Raw genomic sequence first — 22,376 nt, forward strand, 5'->3', positions numbered from 1 at the left:
AGGTTCCCAATGTCCCTATTGCCAAGTGTGTCATCATGATTATTCACACTTCTCTCCAGACTAATTTTGTTTCCTAAAGGAAATGAGAAATTGCTGAAATTCAGCATAAGTGAGACGGCCGGAAGCTATAGTTGACCACATCCACATGTGGGTCTCCTGTGGGGCTGCATAAGAAACATTCTTAAATGATGACCTTTCTTGAGAGTCCAGGGTCAGTTCCGGGGTCATTCACCCTCCAATGCTGAGACCCCACCCAGCACCAGATGGGATGTGAAGGCCCCTCCCTAACTTCCCAGGCGCCAGCGGGATGGAGAACAAATCTAGCTGGAAAACTCACAGCCTGAGTCAATCTGGAGAAGGGGCTGGGGGCAAAGCCTGTTTGGCAGGGCTGGGCAAGGCCTGCTCTTGTGTGTTCAGAGGCCTAGTGGGGCTAGAATCAATATCCAGTTACTGCGGAGGCTCAGCCAGTTCTGTTTTTTGCCACCAGCACACAGATCCTTGGGACAAAAGCAGCTCGTGACTCCCTCCACCCAGTGGCAGAACCACACCCGCCTGGGGCGGGGGTGGGAGGAGTGGGGGTGGTTTCCAGGAGTTAATCACTAGGGAGTCTGTCTCCCCTCCAGGGATGGAAGAGAAAACTTCTATTTCAGAAAAAGGTCACCGCATGTCCAGTTCAGATGAGAAACTGCTGCTCTGGGCCTGAAAGCCACTATCCTTCTAGCGGCTGAGCCCAAAGATCTCCCCACAAGGGGGTTCCATGGCGGGGGGTATGCACTTAGGGGGCTACAAGACTGTTTATCCAATGGGCCCTCCAACTACCTATGTGCAGCAGGAATTAAGTAGCTGTTTACCACTACTGAATTTTAGGCTCTATGTTTTGTGTGTGTGTGTGTGTGTGTGTGTGTGTCCGCACGCATGCACGAGCGCATGTGTGTTGAGAGACTGAGTGGGGCTGGGTTGGTTTTGTTAACATTCAAAGAAAAGGGTAGAGGGAAAGGTACAGTGAACTCCCATGTACTCCAACCCAGATTCAGTAATTTTGAAGATCTTGCCACACCAGCTTCTTCTATTCCTTATCTATTCCTCCCCTCTTCCTTCTTGCTGAAGTATATCCCAGACATCATGGCATTTTACATGTGTCAGTTAGCAACTCTGAAAAATATGGACATTTTCTTATGTGTCTTAACTGAGCAAGAGAAAAATGGATTTCTTTTTTCCCGAGAAATAAGACCCTCGAGAAGTAGTGACAAAGGAGTAGGGAGGAAATGGGTCATATTACCTTCTACCGATGGGAGTGATGGCTTTCTGGAGGGCCACCTGGCAATACAAACCCAAAAACGTTTAACAACCTCTGTGTGCCTTCTGACTCAGCTTTTCCATTCGTGAACTCATCCTATATATATATATATATATATATATTTGCTGATGTCTACCATGTAGCTGGCAGTGTCCTGAGCACTTTGCTCCCTGGTTCAGTTGTGAAAATGGATGCACAGAGAGGTAAAGCTGTTTGCCCAGGGTCACACCACTCTGATGTGCCAGAGCTGATATCCGAACCCGAGCCATCTCGCTTTAAGTGGCAATACCAGGTCCTGGGCAAAGTAGCATCTTAGGCCTTCCACATGGGAGGCCATTGCTCTATGTTCCAGGGAGCACTCTCTACCCACCCTGGTGAATGCTTATTATGTGCAATCTGCCCCAGACCCTATGTATGAGGTGGGGATGACCACAGTGGCCCCATTTTTCAGATTAGGAAACTAAAGTACAGAGGTTGAAGGCAGGTACCACCAGGTACGTGCTGGTGGACGGGTGTTGTGTGCCTAGCATCTCTACTTTATTGTTCAGGAGGTATGTCTCCACCATGCTGCTCCACCATCCTGGCAAGGCTGTGGTTCTCTGTGTTCATCCTTCACCCACCTTCAGACACCACAGACACCACCTTCAGGGATGGGAACGTGACCTACTGCTACAGACTGAATGTTTGTGTCCCCCACAAAACTTCTATGTGGGAAATTAATCTCCAATGTGATGGTATTATGATGTGGGACCTTCAGAAAGTGACTCGGTCAATCTCATTCATGCCCTTATAAAGGAGGTCCCAGAGAGCTCCCTTGCCCCTTCTGCCATGTGTGAGGACACAGCAGAAAGACAGTCATCCATGAACCCGGAGAAGCTGGCCCTGACCAGACAACAATTCTTTCGACATCTTGATCCTGGACTCCCCAGGTTCCAAGATACTGAGAAAGAGATTTTTAGGTTTATAAGCTACCCAATTTATGGTAAGTTTGTTAGAGCAGGCTGAATGGACTGAGACACCCAACCAGTCTTCCGTAGGGCTTGTATAAAGATGCTGAAGACGGGATCCCTGGGTGGTGCAGTGGTTTGGCATCTGCCTTTGGCCCAGGGTGCGATCTTGGAGACCCAGGATCAAATCCCACATCGGGCTCCCGGTGCATGGATCCTGCTTCTCCCTCTGCCCGTGTCTCTGCCTCTCTCTCTCTCTCTCTCTCTCTCTCTCTCTCTGTGACTATCATAAATAAATAAAAATTAAAAAAAAAAAAAGAAGATGCTGAAGACAAGAAATCCTCTTTCCTCTGAGTTTATAAATCAGGAGGATTTGCACTTTAACCCTCCCTGTCGGGACAGTGAAGCCAACTGGAGCAACAGAGAGAAACACAGACCCAGTGACATGTTTGAGCCTCCTACCGGGGCTCGGACTGAAGCTCCCCTCCTCCAGGCTTCTCAGTGACATAAGACGAATTCATCTTACATCCCAAAGAGACTTGATTAGTCTACCCAGCATGCACTGTCCCACTGCCCGCTTTCATTCATTCTGGAGCCACCCTCCTCATGCAACTTCCCTTGTACCTGCCAGAAGTCCTACTTACCCTTCAAAGGCCAGCACAATAGCTGAGCGTGATTCTCTACACTCTTTTCTCTCCTCTCCAGCTCACTCCCCTCGACCGTGCCTGAGCAGGATCTCTGTCCTCTGTGTTGCCACAGCACTTGGTGCTCGCCTCTCTTTGCCCTGCATTGTGGCTGTCTGGGTGTCCCCTGCCAGGAAGGCAGTACTGGACAAGGGTTAATGCTGCAGGCTCCGCAGGAGGAAAGATATGAGTTCACATCCTTGCTCTGCCACTACAAGACCTAGTAAAGCCATCTTCTTAGCTCTCTGATCCTTGATTTTCTTCATATACAGAGGGAGGTAGTAATAGTATCCCCCCGACAGCACTTAGTTGTGTAGCTTATGGTCACTCCTGACCCTTGTCACTTGCTGCTTCTAACTACAGAGACACCCACTTTCCCAGCCTCCGTCATAACCAGGGGCAATCACTGGCTCCTTTATGGCCAATAAGAGATAAAGCGAGGTCTGCTGGGGTTAGGAATGTTTATGAGAACATGTTCCCTTTGGAAAGGAAAGACACAGGAAGAGAAAGCCTTTTCCCCTGCCACTCTCCCCTGCCGGGCATGCTGTGTGTAAGGATGTGACCATAAAGCTAGGGCAGCCATCCTATGACTACACAATGACCGACAATCGGGATGAAACGGATGCACACGAGGGCAGTGAGATAGAGAAAGCATCCAGTTCTCAAAGGTGTCACTGAGCCTCTATACTGACCATGCAGCTTGTTTCCTTCACACTCTGCAGTGAGAGAATTTGTAGTTTCCATCGCTTAGCCAAGAATCACTCGGCATCTTGTTACCTGCAGCCCAATGCGTCCCAACCAGCAGATCATCTCACAGAGTAAGGGGGGTTCAATGCCATCGGGCACGCTGAGTGCCTAGCATGTTGTTGGCACTCACTCAGTGTTGGTTAAAGATTGTTGACACTATCAAGGTTAGCGGCTTAAGGCCATTCCACAGTGTCTACACCCACTGCAGAGAGAGAAGGTGCCAGCATCAAATACTTGGCACGTTTTATCCCCTGCCCTGTCCCCTGACAGAAGGGATCACAGCTGCCAGAGCTGGTGCTCCACTCTGGGGTGGCCACAGCTGGTCTACAGGGGGGTGAAAGAGCAGAGCCTCGGAGATGGGCAAAGGGGGGGACCAACGGCTCAGCAACCTCTCCAGGGAGCTGCATGCAGCCTTTCCACTGCCAAACAAGGAGAGTAAAGCCCAGCTCAGCCCTGTTTTTTTCCTACCATCACGTGTCTCAGCTGCTAGGATCTATACGTACTGGTACCATTTTTGCCATGTCTATCCCCAGACCACCTGTACTCTTACTTACTTTGCATTTTTCTTTAACTGTATTCACTTTTATTTTGGCTTACATACCAGTGTTAGCCTCACCCAAAGCAGAAATAGCCACGGAGCACTGGATTTGATGTGCTATTGAAATTCTTTTCCTGTTACGCATTAAAATAAAAGTACAACTATTAAAGTGTTTATTCATACACCACCTCAAATTATCTAGTGGTATGATCTGACCTTGGGAAACCTGCCCCTGTGGCAGTAAGACATCATTCCTAGTCAGCATGCTCTTCCTACCCCCTTCCTCTGCACATTCTTTCATTTACGTTCTAGAAACACAAAAGCTTGAATGCCAGCTCTAAATAACCCTTCCAGAGGCTGAGATCTCTCCCCAACTCCCTCATCAGGGCTCTGCTCCCCTGGAACATATCCATGGTTTATACTTGCTACCTACATTGTCTTCTAGGAAGGGTTAATGATAACAGCAATAAAGCCAACATGAAACTTTCTCTGCGCTGGGTGCCACTTGAAGGGCTTTACATAGATTAACATGATCTTCATGATCTTCAAATGGTACCAAGTGAAGCAGGTGGTATAACCCCCACTTCATAGATAAGGGAACTGAGGCTCAGATGGAATTAAGTCACTTGCTCAAGGTCCCATCATTCGGATGTGACACGCCAGGGTGAAATCCAGGTGACTGACTCTTTGCTACTCTGCTGTCCCTACAACAGCCAGCACGACCAAGCTCAGTGCTGACGAACACTGAGAGTGAGCGAGTCTGAGGAACTCACCTAAAGTCAAGTAGCTGGGGACACCTGGACACAGGTCTGCCAATTCTCATGCTCACTCTCACCCTGCAAAACTGCCCACAGAGCCTGCTTATAGCACAGCCTGAATGGAACCTTCCTTTACTCCTGGACATCATGGTACACCTCCATCCCCTGGCTTCCTCACTGTCCCCTCTGAGTTCACGTTACTCAGGTCTGAGAGGCCAACTCTCCTCTGAAGAGGAAAAGAGTCCTTGATACGCTCAGAGCCTCACGTCACCATCCCTCACGTCCAGAGGCGGGGCTGGCTGACCAAACAGTTTCTAAAAGTAGTTTTCTAAAACCAACCCATTCATGACATTATTCTGTGTGGAAGGTTTCTCCTCACCTGGCTGCTGGCCTCATCCCCACATTCTTAATGACCATCATCATGACAGTCAATGCTTATGGGGCTTACCAGGAGTGTCCGGCCATGTGCTAACGTGTGCTAGATGCTTCACAAGTACTGACTCACTGAATGCCGGCAGCATCCTTACAAGGAGGGGACTAATAGTATCTTTATTTTAGGATCAGGAAATGCAGCCGCATAGAGTCTAACTCCAGTGGCCCAAGGCCAATGAGCTGGGTGGGACTGGTGGTTCCAGAGGCCCTGCCTTATCCACTTGGTGACACTACCTCCCACAACATAATCTTTCCCGTGTACTGAGTACTCACGGGATGCCAAGTTCTGGACTAAACACTTTACATAAAATGACCTCAGTGAATTAACACCACCACTCCCATACACGTATACCTCGATGAAGTAGGTATTTTAAAAACAAAGCGCCTGAAGCCCAAGAGAGGTGAAGTCACCTGCCCAAGGTCACACAGCTATAGCCCAGGGTACAGCCAGGACACGGTTCCTAACTACAGTGTGACTCCACAGCCATTAGCTGTAAGGCTCCATAGCCTCAGACCCAAACTTGGCCCTAAATCTCCCTATTTGCAGCTAGGTCCTCAGAGAAATCAATCTCTAGCTCCCAGAAAACAGGGAAGACCATCCTCTCAGTAACAGGGTATCAGAGTATAGGACAGAGCTCAGCAGCTGCACTCCTCCTCGTAATACTGCTCTGCACAGTCCCCAGGAAGCTGCTAGTACCTCCCCCTTCTCAGCAATGAACCCACTGAACTCATGGGCAGGGGGGCTCCAGGAGCCAGGCCAGGTCTTTCCAGGGTAATGATAACTGACCAGAGACACTCTCTCCTCCTAGTCCTGCTGTTAGGTGTTTCTCTACGGCCTTAGCTCTGGGGGTGTGAGGAGGTACTTCTTCCTTGAAGGTGTCCCACTGGGACTCTTCGCCTTCCTGAACCAGCAGGGCTGCCTTCCTCTCTGGTCTCAGACAGATCAACCGGAGAGCAACCTTGGTCGTGTCCAAATGCCTGATGTGTTCACAGAGTGCGTAAAAGTGAAAACCCTAAAGACACGACAGCCCAGGTTCGAATCTCAGCTTTGCCATTTAGGATCTCAGATAAGTTATCTCCCCTCTCTGTGCCTCATCTGGAAAAGGGGGATAACAATATATCAAGGTTATAGCGTGGTTGTGGGAATTTAAAACACTTAGAATAGGGCCTGGCACTCAGAGCTATGTAAATGTGTTAGTGTGCATGACCCAATAAAACATACTCCCACTCCTCCTTCGGTGGGCAGAGATGTCCCTGGGCCTCTAAGACCCTGCAATCACCCACCAGCTACATATCAAAGGAGAGCAGACTCTCTTAAAAGACCTGCAGGCTTGCCAATGGCAAAGGGCACAGCAGCCTACATTTGGTGCAGGGTTCTTGGTTCCTGCTGACCAGTGGTGAGACAGCAGTAATTAGAGTCCACTTGCAATTATTTGGCTTGTTTGGCTGTGTGTATGTTTATTTTTCATTCCCACCCCCAATCAGAACAGAAAGTGCCAGGAAGGCAAGCTAGTGTTTCCAGACCCCCATGACTTAGCAAGAAATGGAATTCAATAAATGTTCCCTCCATGACCAGGGTCTTCTGTGAAGTGAATCCCACTCACCACCCCTACCCCTGCTCCCCCAGCACCGACTGTCTCAATTTGCTACTTTCCCCTCACATGCCAGGCCCAAGGCAGTGCCCACCACACAAGAGGCCCTAGAAGAGATATCCAGTGACTGAATGAGGTTCTCGGATCTATTTAACAAGAGCACCTACCACCTACCAGGCCTAAGAGACCAAAAAAGATGCCTCTCTCCCTGATCCCAGGCAGCCAGTGATCTAGTCCATCTGGTCGCAGAGATCAAGATGTGGTATAAAATGACTCCGAAACACTCCAGGGTGGCTCAGCAGCCAAAAGAGAGGAGGGGCAAGGGGAGGGTCAGAAACAGGAGCCGACACCACTCCAGAATTCTGCAGAGTATACACTAGAGAAGGTGCCTCCCTGACCCTACCATACAGAACCCTAAGTAAACATATGAGCTCCCCTTGTGCAGACAACACCAGGCCAAACAAAAGGCCAGGTGGGTGGCCTACATGGTTGTCTTTCTAAGCAACATCAACAAACTCAGCAGTGAACCCCAAATCCTCTCTTCTTGAAGGCTGGCTCAATCAGGCCCATGCACCCCCACCTGGTGGGTGGAATTCCAAGGTGCAATCTGGATGTGCTGCGCCAATAAGCAGTGATGCAACGAGTTAAACGCATCTTGAGTAGGAAGGCCTGGTATGGATCCTGACCCTACCCAAATGCTGCAGCGTTTGTACCTCTGTGGGCACAGCTGAGCTTGAGGGCTTTAGGCCACTGGTTCTCAGTGGGGGATGATTTGCCACCCCTACCCCAGAGAACATTTGCACAGTTTCGGTCATGACTGGGGGCGGGGTGCTGCTACTACGGGCATCTGGCAGTTTGTGGTGAGAGGTGCTGCAAAATGCCCCCGTAATGCACAGGACAGCCCCCACAACAAAGAACGATCCCACCCAAAAAGTCAATGGTGTTATGGCTGAGAAACCCTGGGTCTAGGCTCTAAAACTATAAAAAACAGTGAATCATCAAGGGATCTGGTGAAAATGCAGACCAGATTCAGTGAGCAGGACCCAAGATGCCATGGTCTGAAAAAGCAGTCCAGGTGGGAACAGTGGCATTCAGCAGCATCCATATCCCCTGGGAGCTCCTTGAAATGCAGACCCTTAGCTCTTGTCCAGATCCTATGAATCAGAATCTGTATTCTCACAAGATTCCTAGGTGATTCCCAGGTACATTCAGTGAATGGAAATTAGGGAGTTCTGAAAAAAATCTCCATTCCTAGGTCTTCATCCGTTTGGCAGGAACAGTCACCACTGTGGAGGTTGCACACAGTTCACAGATCTCTGGTGACACATATCCTGTCAACTCTCAGCTTCTTGGCATCAAGTAACCTGTCCCCACCCCCAGGAGCAGAGCTGCTTTTGGAACCTGAGGCCTGGCTGGCTACCAGACACCAAGCTTCTGGGCAAGAATCTGGCTGATGTGTGAAGAAATGGGAATCACCAAATTTGACCATCTTAACTGTTGACAAAAAACTAGAGGAAAGAGGACTTCATCTCACAGTGACTTAAAATCAGAAGGTGATGATAATGATAGCTAGCATTTCCTGTGTGCAATATTCTGAGCTTGGGAACTTCCATCCCCATTCTACAGATGAGAAAGCAAAGGTAAGGTACAGGTTAGGGTCACAAGGTCACAAAGATGAGGAAGTGGTGCAGTCAGAGCTGACACCTAAGTCCAGGCTCCCACCTGCTGCTCTATTCCACCAAGCCCTGGTGTTTTAATACCGTCTTTACCTTTGGCACAAAGGAAAGAGCTCAATAATCCCCCACACTCCCAAGAAACAGACTCCATTTGGCTGGGCTGTTTTCTGGCACTTCTCCAGGGCAGCTAGCTTTCGGTTGTCCTACTTTGGAGAAGAAGAAAGTAGGCTTCAGGCACAGAGCATCAAAGCACAGCTGGGCCACCTTTGGGACAAAAATGTGAACCACGTTCTTGTCTGAGAAATCAGAGAACCTAGCTGTGGGGTGAAGGGCCTCTTCCTCGTGGACCTGAGCCCCTGGGTAAAGGCCTTCAGAAGGTTGGAGCGAGGCAGGTGCCAGGCCTCTGGTCCTCTCACATCTTTCTAGATGCCAGATCGGCCCCCCAACAGCCCTTTTCTCCAAACACTCCCAGGGATGGAAGAAAGCAGAGGCTTCAGGGAACAAACCCAAGGCCTATGAATCCCTCCCAGCAAATTCTGAACCTCGTTCACCCAACTCAAACCATGCCAGCCTCCTCTCTGTTCCTCCAACTTGCCGAACTTGTTCTGACCTCAGGGCCTTTGCACCCGCAGTCCTCTCTGCCAGGAACCGTCTTTGTTCGACTCTTTGCATGGCTGGCTCCTTTTCATCCTTCAAGTCTCAGATCAAATGTCACTTCCTCAGACAAGCCCTTCCTGACCACACTAGTATCCCTCTCACCAACTGCTCTTATCACACAGTATCCTGTTTTAGTTAAGTACCTGGCACAGAGGAGAGAAGCCTTCTAAATATTTGTTGAATGGATACATGAATCTTTATTTCTAGTCAGGTTAATGAAATGATGATTATCTTCTTGAGGGTTCACCAGAACAACAGGCTCTAGTTTGCCAGAGCTGACACACTATTTGTGGAGTACCAGACCGGCCGTATTCCATAGCAACTAAAGAAGAATAAAAACAACAAAAACAATTACAATAATATTAATGCGGCTAATATTTAGCACACATGTGCTATGTGCCAGGAACTGTACAAGGTGCTTTACTAGCTCAAAGCTCATTAATTAAGCCTGTAATGAGCTCATTTTCACTTTACAGACAGACACCAAGGCTTGAGAAAGCCATGTCACTTGCCTTAAGTTCACAGTTTAGTAAGGATCAAATACAGCAGGAGGCCCTTCACCACTGCCCAGCCCTCATGCTGCACAGGGCTTATGGCGGTGCTCCCTGAGACTGGAATGTTAAGGCATCTGGGAAAGTGACTTGTTATTCTCAGGAGATTCAGCCCAGCTATGTCTTTGTCCCACAAAGAACTCATAGTCGCTCACAACTCCCAAAATTCCAACTCTATAATCGTATCTGTACTAAGTAAGCTTATTTTTAAGATTTTATTTATTTATTTGAAAAAGAGAGAGAGCACGAGCAGGGGAAGTGGGGTCGGAAAAAGCAGGCTCTCAGCTGGGCAGGGAGCCCAATGTAAGGGCTCAATCCTAGGACCCTAAGATCACAACCTGAGCCGAAGGCAGACGTTCAATCAACTGAGCCACCCAGGTGCACCCAAATTTTGTTTTATATGTAAAATATAAAATCACTGCTGTGCAGTCATTTTTAGCTTAAGTCACTGGTCAAACTGGGCTTCACTTCACCTGGAATTGAGCTGATTACTTGATGTATTTAAAGCCAAGACGCAATTACTCTTCATGTTCAAAACTACTGCATGAGACCTAATAGCACTAAATACCTTTTATACGTGTGCCTCTGTGCCAGACACTTTAGAATTTCAACTCATTTAACCCTCACAACCACCTCGTGGGGGTGCATCCTATTACTATCTCTACTTTAAAGATGAGGTCCCAAGTGGGGCAGTCTCTTGCCTGAGATCACCCAGCAGGTAAGCAGCAGAACAAGATTTGAACCTCAACCGCTGGCTCGGGTTTGCTTTCAATCACTGCCCTCCACTACCTCCCTAAGCCTGAGTTGACATTTGCTCAGAAGACATTGCATGTAAGTTCTGATTAGCAGTTCACTGTATCACAAGAGTCATTCACTCACTCATTCAGGCATGTTTTTTTTTTTTTTTTTTTTTTTCAGGCATGTTTTTAAAACCTTTCACATGGTCAGAATTTGGCTAAGGGAAGTGGATGCAAGGTTCCCACCTTCCAAACATTTGGCTTAGGTGAACTAATGACTGAAAAGACAATTTCATATCATCATAGTTAATCTGAGAGGTTCAAAGCTTTTCCACTAAGATCAGGAACAAGGCAGAGATGTCCTTTCTCACCACTATTTTTCAACATCAAGCTGGCAGACCTAGCTAATGCAGGAAGACAAGAAAAGGAAGTAAGATGTATACAGATTAGAAAGAAAACCGTCATTGTTCACAGATGACAGGATCATATGTGTAGATGTGTAGAAAACCTAAAAATCAAATAAAAACAAAGAAAACACAAAGCTCCTGGAATGAGTAAATGATTATAATAAGGTTGTAGGATACAAGATTAATATAAAAAATCAATTGCTGTGGTGTCTGGATGGCTCAGTCAGTTGAGAGGCTGCCTTTGGCTCAGGTCATGATCCCAGGATCCTGGAATTAAGCCTGGCATGGGGTTTCCCTGCTCAGTGGGAAGTCTGCTTCTCCCTCTGTCCCTCCCTCCACTCATGCTCTCTCTTGCTGGTACACACTCTCTCTCTCAAATAAATAAATAAAAATCTTTTAAAAAGTCAACTGTTGTCCTATATACCAGCAATGAAAAAGTGCAATTTGAAATTAAAAACTCAATGTCATGTACGTAAGCATCCCCCAAAATGAAATATTTAGGTATAAATCTAACATGTACAAGAATTATATGAGGAAAGTTCTGATGAAAGACATCAAAGAACTAAATAAACAGAGATATTCTATGTTCATAAATAGTTAGATTCAATGTTGTCAAGATATCTGTTCTTTCTAGCCAGGCATTGTGACATGTGCCTGTAGTCCCAGCTACTTGGGAGGCTGAGGTGTGAGGAGGCCCTTCAGGTATATGCACTAAGTTCAGCATCAATATGGTAACCTCTCAGGAGCAGGGGAGCCACCACGTTGCCTAAGGAGGCGTAAATTGGCCCAGGGCAGAAATGCAGATCAAAACTCCTATGCTGATCAGTAGTGGGCTCGTGACTATGAATGCCAGTACACTTCTACCTGGGTACCACAGTGAAACCCCATCTCAAAAAATAGAAAACAAAACAATAAAAAGATAGCAGTTCTTTCCAACTTAAATCTGTAGATTCAATGTAATCCAAGTAATTCTTAATACTGGAGAGGGGCATATGGGTTGGCTTAGTTGCTTAAGCTCCACTCTTGATTTTGGCTCAGGTCATGATCTCAGGGTCATGAGATCGAACCATTAGGCTTTGCATTCAGTGGGGGCTCTGTTTGAGATTCTCTCTCTCCTTCTCCCTCTGCCTTCGCCCCACTCTCTCTCTCTAAATAAATAAATCATAAAAAAAAAAAAAGTTTATATGGAGAGCCAAAGACCAGAATAGCCAACAAAATACTGGAAGAGAGGAACAGACTTACTACAAAGCTACAGTAGTTAAGAAAGTGTAGTATTGGTGAAAGAATAAACAGATTAATGGAACTGAATGACAGCCCAGAAATAGACCCACATAAGTAGTCAATTGATCTTTGACACAGAAGCAAAGACAATAGAATGGAACAAAAATAATCGTTCTAACAAATGGTGCTGGAACTGAACATTCATATGCAAGAAAATGAATCTAGACACATACTTTACACCTTTCACAAAAGTTAACTCAAAATGGATCACAAACCTAAAGGTAAAACAAAAAATTATATTACTCCTAGAAGAAAACCTAGGTGCCTTTGGATATAGTAATCATTTTTTAGATATAACACCAAAGGCATAATCCATGAAAAAAAGAGCTGACAAGCTGGATTTCACTAAAATTGAAAGATTTTAGTGACCAAAGATCTTAACAGACACCTCACCAAAGAAGACACACAGATGATAAATAAGCTTTTGAAAAGATGCTTCACATTATAAGTCATTAGGGAAATATAAAGTAAAATGAGAGGGGTGGGAAGCCCAGGTGGCTCAGCGGTTTAGCACCGCCTTCAGTCCAGGGCGTGATCCTGGAGACCAGGAATCAAGTCCTACATCGGGCTCCCTGCATGGAGCCTGCTTCTCCCTCTGCCTGTGTCTCTGCCTCTGTCTCTCTCTCTCTCTCCATGAGTAAAATAAAATAAAATAAAATATAAAATAAAGTAAATAAAATAAATAAAACAAAATAAGATAAAAAATAAAATAAAAAATAAAATAAAATAAAATAGAATAAAAAATCTTAAAAAAAAATAAATAAAATGAGAGGGGTGTCTGGCTGGTTCAGTCTATAGAACACGTGACTCCTGATCTTGGGCCCATGAGTTCAAGCCCCACAATGGGTGTAGAGCTTACATAAAAACAAACAACACAACAAGGAGATGCCATCACATACTATTAGTATGATCAAATCCAGAACACTGACACCAAATGATGGTAAAGATGTGGAAAAACAAGAACTCCCACTCATTGCTGGTAGTAATGCAAAAATGGTACAGCCACTTTGGGAGATAATTTGGCAGTTTCTTACTAAAGTAAACATACTTATACCATTTGATCCAGCAATCATGTTCCTTGGTATTTACCGAAGGAGTTGAAAACTCCTGTTCACACAAACACTTGCATACAGATGTTTACAGCAACTTTATTCATAATTGCCAAAACCTGAAAGTAATCAAGACATCCTTTAGTAGATGAATGGATAAAGTCTGATACATCCAAACAATGGAATATTATTCAAGCCACAAAAAGATACGGACAAACTTTAAGTGTAATTACTAAATTAAAGAAGCCAATCTGAAAAGGCTACACACTGTATCTTCCCAGTCATATAATATCCTAAGGCAAAACTATGGAGACAGTGAAGAGATTGATGATTGCCAGGGGTTAGGGGGAGGGAAGGATGAACTCCTGGAGCACACAGGATTTTTACGGCAGTGAAACTACTCGGTACGATCCTACAATGGTAGATACGTGTCATTATATGTTTGTCCAAACTCAAAGAATGTACAGCAAGAGTGTGTAAACTATAAAATCTGGGTGACAGCAATGTGTTAGTGCAGGTACATCAACTATAATAAATGTACTACTCTGGTGGGTGATGTTGATGATCAGAGAGGCTGTGCATGAGTGGGGTAGGGGGTACTCTCCATTTTGCTATGAATCTGAAATTGCCCTAAAAAGTAGAGTCTAGGGGATCCCTGGGTGGCTCAGCGGTTCAGCACCTGCCTTTGGCCCAGGGTGTGATCCTGGAGTCCCGGGATCGAGTCCTGTGTCGGGCTCCCGGCATGGAGCCTGCTTCTCCCTCTGCCTGTGTCTCTGCCGCTCTCTATCATGAATCGATAAAAATCTTAAAAAAAAAAAAAAATAAAAAGTAGAGTCTAGGGACACCTAGGGCTCAGTGGTTGAGCCACTGCCTTCAGCTCAGGGCATGATCCCGGAAATCCAGGATCAAGTCCCACATCAAGCTCCCTGCTGGGAGCCTGCTTCTCCCTCTGCCTAATGTCTCCGCCTTCTCTCTGTCTCTCTCATGAACAAATAAATAAACTCTTAAAAAAAAAAAAAAAAAGTAGAGTCTATTTAACAACAAAATCAGGCTATCAAAATAAGCCATCAATGAAAAGATTCATGTTATTCTGAGATATCAGATATCCATAATTTAAAAAATTGTTTGAACTGAACATTATAAAAAAATCAGTTTGTTTCTTTTTTAATTAATACTTGAGGGCAACCTGGGTGGCTCTGCGGTTTAGCGCTGCCTTTGGCCCAGAGTGTGATCCTGAACACCTGGGATCGAGTCCCGTGTCGGGCTCCCTGCATGGCTCCTGCTTCTCCCTCTGTCTGTGTCTCTGCCTCTCGCTCTCTCCTCTCTGTGTTTCTCATGAATAAATTAATAAAAAAATCTTAAAAAAAAAAAAACTTGATTTTTCACACATCTGCAATAGGTCTGATGCAGACCCATCTCTTGGGGACAATGAGAGGGTTAAATGAGTTAACCCAAGCACCTGCAATGCCTGGCAAAGAGTGAGGGCAGAGTGTTATCTATTACTATCTCCAGCACCCTGGACAGTACCCTGACACACAGTAGGTGCTCCCTGGCCAGTGGGCGGCCAACCATCTACAGAGAGAGGCCCAGCCCAAGGGAGGAGGTGACCTGGAAGGCCTCTAAGAGCCAATGGGGTTGTCCTCTAGGCAATCAGACAAGTAGGTAAATAAGACTTGCCTAGAAAAAACCGGTTCTGCAGCCTTTCTCTGGCTGCTCTAGGCACTCTTCCCAGAGCCTGCCTCTCAACTTTGATCTAGGAGGTATAATTGTTTCCCTGATTAGACAGATACAACTCAAGAGACTTTAGAGTCCCTCACAAGCTTTCTTCCAGCACCTCAGGTTGGAGGCCAGCAGTTTTGCCACATCACTTTCTGCAAATCGACCCCAGCAACATGGACATGTGTAATGTGCTGGGAGGAGGGCCCCTTGTGATGGATAGACTGGTAAATGGATTCACATGCTCACCAAAATTTACCGGGCACCCCTGTGATTATGTATTTCTCTTCTACTGGGAGAGTCAATTAGGAAAATTCTAGATTTCCCAGTCCTCCTTGCAGTTAAGTGTCTTCCGGAAGAGGTGAAGTGTCCCTGGTAACAAAGGGCATTGTTCCCCTGGAAAGACGGTGGCACTGTCATCACTGCCATCGAGTTCTCCCGAGTGTAACGTAGACTTCCTGAGGGAACACAGAGTGTGCAATAACAGTACCAATAATAGCCGGTGTCCACTGATGTCACCACTTGTCACACACTATTTTAAGTGCAACACAAATGTTAACTCATTTCCTCCTCAGCACCGGACCAAGAGGCAGATATTATTATTATTTCCATTTATAAGTGGAAATAATAAAGGGCACAGGGGATAAGTTACTTGCCCAGTGTAGACCGTAACCCACAGAGGAGTTACCAGTACCCAGGTGATGAGGCTGTCGAATAAAAAATTTTCACCGTGAGCTATGCTAACAAAGTATGAGCCCCAGCCAGGCCTGTAAAAATAAATGGAAGCTGCCATCACCACCAGATAATGAGTACTTACTATGTGGCTACCTTGGGACTGAGAACACTGTGTGTGTTACTCTCCAAAAACCCCTGTGCTTGGCACTGCACTGTGTCAATTGAAAAGATGAGCGGTGATGGACTTGTCCTGTGTCACACGAGAGGTATGGGCCATGGAGGCCAGAGGTACGGGCCTGCAAACCTCTAGACACTGGATCACACCTCCTGAGAATAGCTCACAAGAGAAATTTTCTTTCATTATTAACCACAGTCAATAGCTGGCTCTCAAGGACATTCTTGGCCTCTCCTTTGCCGCACGTGATAAAGGCCACATGTACTTGGCCACAGAGAAAAGCAGGGCATGGAAGGAAACAGAGCAGAACTCCACACCCAGGTGCTCCTAGAATCAAGGCCACAGTCCCTCCCTTGGCCTTCAGGCCCTGGCAGCCGCAACAGGCCCCTCCTCCTCTACTGTAGCCTCCCAGGCCCTCCCTCGACCCTGGAGGAAGCCTTGCTCTCCAGGACCTCCACACATGCTGTTCAGGCTATCTTCTCTGCCTGGAATGCTCTTGCTCAATACACACCTTTCTCTTCCCCTGAATTAACTCCTACCCATCCTTCACTGTTCAACGGCTAAGAGAGATTTAAAAAGAAATAAAATAAAGCAAAGTGTAGGACAGGGTGTATGCTACATTTTGCATAAGGAAGGGAAGATATAAATAGATGGAAGTATTTGCTTAAAAAAAAACTCTAGAAGGATATGCAAAAAACTAATACAAATGGTTGCTTACAGGGTGGAGGAACAAGGCAGGCAAGGGATAGTAGATCAAGACCTGTCAATGTGTATGTCTACACACACACACACACACACACACACACACACACACAAATTGATTTTTCAAGCAAATAAATGCACGACCTATTTTTTTTTAAAAGGGTCACAAATAAAACACAGCAGGCATAATGGGCAGAGGGTCAGAGAAAGCACCTAAATACGTCCTGATAATGTCTGACTCCCCCACTGCCCTGTGGATTCCTGAGGGCAGGCCTGGACCTGCTGTGACTGCCAGCCGGGGGCTTGCCATACAGCTGGTGCCCAAGAAATACTTTGAGTGAGCATGAGTGGAGGCGCTAACCAACCCACTTCCAGGCGCACACCTGGGCTTGGCCCACAGCTTGCAGCCCGGCTGTTTTCTATGAAATAAATGGGTGAGTCACCTTGCAAGAAAAGTGATTTAAGACACCCTTGAAGGAAACTGCATAGTGCAAAGGTTGGCAAACCTTTTCTGCAAAGGGCCATACAGTGAATACTTTGAATACTTTTAAGTTTGGTCTTAAACTTAAAATGGTCTCTGTTCCAACAACTCAACTCTGCTGTGACAGTGTGGAAGCAGCCACAGACAATACATAATCGAATGAGCATGGCTGTGCTCCAGTAAAACTTTATTCATGGATGTGGAAACCCAAAGGTCATGTTGCTTCTCATGTCATGAAATGTTCTTTTGACTTTTTTTTTCAGCTGTGCAAAATGTAAAATAAACGCCCAAGTCATACAGAAACAGGCAGTGGGCCAAAGGAGATGGGTCCCGGTGGAGGGTTCAGGGGAAGGAAGAAAGTTGACTATTTTTAAACAACATACTACATGCAAATTAATAAAATACCATTTTAAAGTTGGCACTACAGAGAGAAAGGAGACTGTGTATGGAGTGAAGAGTTCAAGTGGAGTGAAGAGACCATGGCCAAAATCCCAACTTGCTTCCTCACTTGGCTGTGAACCCACAAGGCAGGTTATTTTTCCTCCCTGAGCCTCACACCATGGGGATAATGTTAATACTGACCTCACGGGATGTTGTAAGGATTCCATGGGCTAATCCTTTTGCACAGTGTCAGGCACCTGGAAAGTGCTGGCTATTATTATCTTGCTTATTAAGAGTCCTTTGTGGAGAAAAGGCCTTCTCTGAAGGGAATCCTGAAGCATAACTGTGGCTCTGGATTTCCCCGAGAGCCCGCCCAGTCCCACAGCGAGTCGTCCAACTGTTCATATAATAGATGCCTTGTGACGTGAGGGAGCTCATTTGTATTAGCAACCGCATTCCACAGAGATGTATCCCTGCAGCCACGTCTGCACATCCTGTTCCGTGGAGAAGGCAGCCAGCTCCCCAACTCCAGGTCTGCCACCAAATGTCGCACAGGGTTGGCTGTGGAGCTATGCGCCTAGATCATTCTGTGGCCACTTATTAAACACCTACTGTGTGCAAGGACATGCAGGCATATGGCCATCTGCACCTCACTTGGAGGCTGCAGGTGCATCCATGAGCTTCTTTTGAAATTGTTGGTGGGACTTGAGAGTAAATGCTTTGGTTGTGTGCTCCCATAAACCTCTTGCATTTCCCAGTGTATTTATTCATTCAAGAAATATTTGCTGACCTAAGGGCCAAGCATTGTTCCAAGCACTTGGTCTTAACCAGGCTCCTCTTTCTCCAGCGGTCTCCTCTGAACTTTGAGACCTGTCAGGAAGATACCTTGCATATCACCGTCTCCTCTGTGTTCAGCACCAGCCATGGCACAAAGCAGACAAATCAACATTTATTAGGTCAAATGACAGGATGGAGGACATGTGGAGTCTGGGCTTGACTGGTGTCTCTGCCCTAACTCCCAATGGTTGCAGGCCACTTTTTCTGGGGATAACCCAGCCTCCCCAGTGCCTCCTAGTTGCTGAGGGAGGTGGGTGTGTGTGTGTGGGAGATGGCCAATCATAGGCCCCATCCAGCCACATGACCCAAGACTGGGCCAATCAGCTGCTCCTCCTCAGGAATTTGAATCCCAAACTGTTGATAAAACCATGGCTAATGCTAAAAATATAGTAATGCCACAAATAACCAAATGAGAACAATAAAAATAGTGGCTAAATTTATCTAGCCACATACACTCTATACTAGGAACTTTAAAGGTCCAAGTATCACCTTGTGGGCTCCTCACTGCAACTCTCCTGTTTATCCCTGTCTTACAGCTGACAGACCCAGGCATGGGAAGGCTGGAAAACTTGTGCAGTGGTGGTGACGCTGGGAATCACGCCCAGGAGGCCAGCGACCGTCAGAGGTCTTCCTGCCACCTCACTGCCTCCTCCTCTGCCAGGACAGCCCTGAATGTGGCTCAAGATGCCCCAGAGCTGCCTGACCCCAGTCTTGTTTTTACAGCAGGTATCCAGGCGGTTTCTGTTGCTTGCAACCCAATAACCTAACTGATAGACCAGTACTGTTTACTTGGTTTCACACGTTTTGCCAAAGAGCCGGCTGTGCTCCCGAGTGCTGCAGGGGAGGGGTAGCTCATGAACATTTCAGCAGGTGGAACTGACAGGGCATTTAGGGGCGGCCTCCACCTGCAAAAGCAGCCATTCTTCCACCTGGGGAAGGAAATACAACAGGAGCAGGAGGGAGAGCCAAGGACATACATTGGCAGATGCTGTCCCCAGCGGGTTACTGCTGGCACTTGGGGGGGGGGGGGGGATGATCCTTTGTAACACCAATATTCTGCATTGCAGGAAATTCAGCATTCTTGCCCCCAGGTCATTGTGTGCCAAACCACCCCACACATTTCTGAATGCCTCCTGGGGTGGTACCGATGGTTGTACCCCAACCCCCCACACCAAGTTTCCATGTCTGGTAGCCCCTATCAAGCACTTTCCTAATGTGGATTCCGGTTTTCTATTAGCTGTTTAAGTCCCCCAACATAAAAGGCTTAATTCCTTATTAACAGCCATAGAGCCCTTGCTACATGCCAGGGCAGTTCTAGGGGCCTTATGTACTCGTTTAACTCTCACAGCCACCAATGAAGTGGGCACCATGACCAGTGTTGCACCCATCTTAACAATGAGGAAACTGACTTGCTAGCAGGTGAGGGAGCCTTAATATCAGGGAGTCTCCTCAGAAGGGTTCTGACCAGTACCCCTAGGGCCTTTAACTTCACCCCAGAGGTGGTCTGTTTCCCCTCTGCCCTGACACTGCCCTCAAGCCACCATTCAGCCTTAGGGCTTGGCACAGACATGTGCCTCCTTCGCCCCTGGCTCACCAGCTCCCCGGATCCCTGGGTTAGGCCCTCTGTGCCACACATTAATATGCTCTCCAAGCTCCCTGTATTTTCCCTTTATGCTATTTATCACAGCGGCAATCAACGTTCATGAAGTTATTCGTTAATAGTCTGAATCCCTGCTTCCCCTCCAGACTGTCAATTCCATGAGGGCAAGGGCTTGTTAATGATGTCCCTGTGTCTGGTGACCCAGATCTGGCACCAGGTGGGCACTGTAAATATTTGCTAAGTAACACATCAACTCCTTTTTTTTTTTTTTTTTTTTAATTCATGTTTAAAACTAGGACAGCTAAACAGTGGCTCTTAAAACCTGAAACCAGGCTGACGCTGGCCTAGAATCAAGGGAGAAAGAGATCGGTAGTCAATTTGAGCATTTACTTGGTGGCACAAAGGAGGGGGCAGGTACCACTGGGTGCAAGAGCAGAAGGAGGGGGACCATTGATGGAACAATTATGGAAACTCCTAAGTTATTGTTAAAAATAAATACTGGGGAGGAATGCCTAGGTGGCTCAGTGGTTGAGTGTCTGCCTTTGGCTCAGGGTGTGATCCCGAGGTACCAGGATCAAGTCCCATATTGGGCTCCCTGCATGGAGCCTGCTTCTCCCTCTGCCTGTGTCTCTGCTTCTCTCTCTGTGTCTCTCATGAATAAATAAATTGTTTTTTGTTTTTTTTTTTAAGTATCATTACTCTTCAACCCCCACACACAACCAAGACCATGGGGAGGCCACATTGCCAATGGGCCGTACATGGTCCTGTGATTTCCTACTCCTGACACCTAAACTGCCACTCTCTTTGTTGCTGACCTTCTTGGATTCTGAGCCAGTAAATCAGTCCTTCATCTGCTTCGGATGATCCAAGAGTTCTGGCAATTTGAATCAAGGATTTCAATATCACACCAATATCCAGTCATTTAAGAAGCCAACCACACGTCTCATGGCACAGTAAAAAGGTACAAAGATGTTGTATCAAATGTTTACCACACAAAACTCAATGATGCACTTGACCCCCTCGATCCTCTCGCTCCCCTAAAAAGGACAAATAATTTAAATAGCACAGATGTCCACCATTCCACTTCATGAGCATTTGCTCTGGTGTGAATGTGAGATGAGAGGCAAGCATATGCTATTCCCTCAGGCAAGCTCAGTTCAGCATGGAGCAGCTCACCACTCTGAATAGCATCTAGTGTTTAAAGAAGTACATTGCAGGGGGACCTGGGTAGCTCAGTCAGTTGGGTGTCTGCCTTCAGTTCAGATCATGATCTCAGGGTCCTGGGATTGAGGTCTGTGACAGGCTCCCTGTTCAGCAGGGAGTCTGCTTCTCCCTCTGCCTCTGCCCCTCCCCCATGTTTGTGTGCTTTTCTCTCGTTTCAAATAAATAAATAAAATGAAGGAAGGAAGGACGGACGGACACTGTTCTTACAACATGGTCTCTAAAGGGCAAACCCCTTTGGCAGGTGCTTCTCAGAAGAAAGAACGTGTTTTGAACCCAGGGAAGAAACTGGCTGTATGAGGTGTAGTGCAATATTGACTTCTTGTCTCCTAATACTCATTCTCCCCTTTCCTTTAACAACTGAACTCCTACATTCAGCCAGGCACATGGCTGATGTGAATGAAGGCTACAACTCCCAGGCTCTCTTGCAGCAAGGCATGGTTACCTGACTAAATTCAGACCAATGAGATGGGAGTGGAAGAGGTGTATATGACTTCTGGGTCACCCCTTTGAAGTGTGATGCAACTCAGGAGCTCCAGTAATCTAGAGTAGGGGGAAATGACCTCTCTATTTTCACTAGCCTATAACTGAAATTCAGCGTTTCCTTCAATTATGAACGCAGGCAAACCACAGTGGTTTTCACGCCAGTGAATTTGCCAACAATAGAAATCACAGGTATTTTTAAAAATCACATTAGTTCTATACACTTCTCAAAATAACATTCATGCCCTTTGGTACTTTGAAATTATGTAATTATTCTACCCATCACTGGATTTTGCCATTCTAGATATCAGATGTGTTATCTTCACATTTCAAAAACTGCATTTCAACACAATTGGTTTACTTTGTAATCCTATGTGTTTTATGGATTTAAAAGCAAGATTTTGAGAAGTAGATGTCAAAAAGCTTGTGGTGCACCAATGTCAAGAACCTGTGTGTTCTTCAAAAAGTTAAAACATGGCCCATCAATTCCACACTTAGTTATATAACAAAGAAAATTAAAAGATATGTTCACAGAAAAATCTGTACATAAATGAACATTCACACTGTGTTCAGAATAGCCAAAAAGTAGAAAGAATCCAAAGGTCCATCAACTGATAAATGGATAAGCAAAATGTGGTAGACCCATACAAAAGAATGTCCAGCCAAAAAAGAAATTAAGTACTGGCCATCATTATGCTGAGTGAAAGAAGTCAGACACAAATGCCCTATGATGCATTACTCAATTTACATGAC

General features: G+C 46.3%; 1 protein-coding gene across 7 annotated transcripts in view; it reads right to left on the reverse strand.

The window, feature by feature from the left end:
- Nucleotides 1–22,376, reverse strand: part of SIPA1L3 (signal induced proliferation associated 1 like 3) — a 235,123-nt gene that overhangs the window by 163,599 nt on the left and 49,148 nt on the right. The window contains exon 1 of one of the 7 annotated variants that reach the window (XM_035703478.2): nt 2,889–3,297. The exons of the other annotated variants lie outside the window; for them this stretch is intronic. The gene's annotated coding sequence lies outside the window, so the exon portion shown is untranslated. Of the gene's footprint in view, nt 1–2,888; nt 3,298–22,376 lie in introns of those variants that run through there. 7 annotated transcript variants of the gene reach the window in all.

Source organism: Canis lupus, chromosome 1, assembly GCF_003254725.2.
Source record: "Canis lupus dingo isolate Sandy chromosome 1, ASM325472v2, whole genome shotgun sequence".
Taxonomy (NCBI): domain Eukaryota; kingdom Metazoa; phylum Chordata; class Mammalia; order Carnivora; family Canidae; genus Canis; species Canis lupus.